Source organism: Engraulis encrasicolus, chromosome 14 (assembly GCF_034702125.1).
Source record: "Engraulis encrasicolus isolate BLACKSEA-1 chromosome 14, IST_EnEncr_1.0, whole genome shotgun sequence".
Classification (NCBI taxonomy): Eukaryota; Metazoa; Chordata; class Actinopteri; order Clupeiformes; family Engraulidae; genus Engraulis; species Engraulis encrasicolus.
Genome location: NC_085870.1, coordinates 35718927 through 35721426, shown reverse-complemented (window position 1 = coordinate 35721426; position 2500 = coordinate 35718927).

Sequence of the window (2500 nt, the reverse complement as noted above, 5' to 3'; positions counted from 1 at the left end):
CGTGTGTGTGTGTGTGTGTGTCTGTGTGTGTGTGTGTGTGTGTGTGTGTGTGTGTGTGTGTGTGTGTGTGTGTGTGTGTGTGTGTGTGTGTGTGTGTGTGTATGTGTGTGTGTGTGTACTATGTATGAGTGTGTGTTTTTATCAGCATTATAACAATGTCAAACCTGAGTTGGACGTACACTTCTCTCTCATCAGGCGCTTGTTTTCGTCTCTGATGAGCAAAGTGTGAACAAAGTGACCTCTTATTAAATTGAACACTGTAATTTTAATCAAGATTTTACTGTTGTTTTTTTCTTCCTCCGTCATCATGCCTGATTCTGTAATGTATCATTGCAAGCAGGCGTACATACATACATTTATTCATGTTGTTGCTCACTGACGTGGCGTGTGTGTGTGTGTGTGTGTGTGTGTGTGTGTGTGTGTGTGTGTGTGTGTGTGTGTGTGTGTGTGTGTGTGTGTGTGTGTGTGTGTGTGTGTGTGCGTATGTGTGTGTGTGCACATGTGCGTGCATGCATGTTTGTGTGTGTGTGCAGGTGCTTGCGCGTATATGCATAGGATGCGTAAACTGACATGAAGGACTTAAGACATAGCACCATCTTCATTAGAAGGTGCCTTACACTGTCTGTGGTTGTTATTTAAAGGGCATCATCAGGAGGGGAAGTACTGAATGGCATGGGGCATGGGGCCAGGGGAATGGGGAATGTGGAATGGGGAATGGGGAATGGGGAATGGGGAATGGGGAATGGGGAATGGGGAATGGGGAATGGGGAATGGGGAATGGGGAATGGGGAATGGGGAATGGGGAATGGGGAATGGGGAATGGGGAATGGGGAATCGGGCATGGGGCATGGGGCATGGGGCATGGGGCATGGGGAATGGGGAATGGGGAATGGGGAATGGGGAATGGGGAATGGGGAATGGGGCATGGGGAATGGGGCCAGGCCGTTGCCTCCTAGTGATGCAACACCTAGGAATGCCAGGAGCAATACAAATATTGTTCCGGAAAAATCTGGAACTTTGTCAGAAACCAGTAAACCAGTAGTAAACCTAGGTAGGCGGGTCAACCATGCCGTTAACTGTTATGCTCTCGAAGAGATTTGAAACTCGATGATAATGAGGCTATGGGGCATGGGGCATGGGAGTGGAGTGGAGTCTCCACAAGTGTGTTAAAGGATAATGAAGGCCAGGAGAGACTTCCATCATCAGGCCAGCACTGCTGTACAGTACAGTGCCCTGCCCTGCTCTGCTCTGCTCTGCCCTGCTCCGCTAATCTGCTGCAGCTCTGTCATGTCACCAGGCCTGCCACAACCAGGCAAGCAAACTAGGCAATTGCGGAGGGCCCCAAGCTGAAAGGGCCACCCCCTGTCAATGACCGCAGATGTGTACTACTGTACTTGTATTAAATGACAGCAATGACAACTTGGTGAGCGAGGCAATAACTCCATAAATTCGATGACCAAATAGTAGAATGATACTGCAATCAAAATCTTCAGGGGGGTGGGGGGCTCCCCAAACCAATCCCCAATAGTACAATAGTGTGAATGTAGAGTAGAGTAACTTTACTGATCCCCGAGGGGGAATTCAGGGAATGTGTGATGTTGGCTATGATCATGTCCTCGATTGTAAGTCGCTTTCGTTATGAAGTGTCTGCCATATTCAATGTAACGTAATGTAATGTAACCCCCGTCTCCACCGCACCCAGCGCTGCACTGCACTGAAATAACCAGTCTGACCTTTAGAGGATGCTGTTGTCATTAGCAGCATAGGGAGAGAGGAGAGGAGAGGAGAGGAGAGGAGAGGAGAGGAGAGGAGAGGATGAGGAGAGGAGAGGATGAGGAGAGGAGAGGAGAGGAGAGGAGAGGAGAGGAGAGGAGAGGAGAGCAGAGGAGAGCAGAGCAGAGCAGAGCAGAGGAGAGGAGAGGAGAGGAGAGGAGAGGGCCGAGGAAAGGAGAGGAGAGGATGAGGAGAGGAGAGGAGAGGAAAGGAGAGGATGAGGAGAGGATGAGGAGAGGAGAGGTGAGGAGAGCAGAGCAGAGCAGAGCAGAGCAGAACAGAACAGAGCAGAGGAGAGGAGAGGAAGAGGAGAGGAGAGGAGAGGAGAGGAGAGGAGAGGAGAGGAGAGGAGAGGAAAGGAAAGGAAAGGAAAGGAAAGGAAAGGAGAGGAGAGGAGAGGAGAGGAGAGGAGAGAAGAGGAGGAGAGGGGAGGAGAGGAGAGGAGAGGAGAGCAGAGCAGAGCAGAGGAGAGGAGAGGAGAGGAGAGGAGAGGAGAGGAGAGGAGAGGAGAGGGGAGGGCCGAGGAGAGGAGAGGAGTGAAGAGAAGAGAAGAGGAGAGGAGAGGAGTGAAGAGAAGAGGAGAGGAGAAAAGAGGAAAGGAAAGGAGAGGAGAGGAGAGAAGAGAAGATGAGAGGAGAGGAGAGGAGAGGAGTGGAGTGGAGAGGAGAGGAGAGAGTTGGAGAGGAGAGGAGAGGGTTGGAGAGGAGAGGAGAGGAGAGGAGGAGAG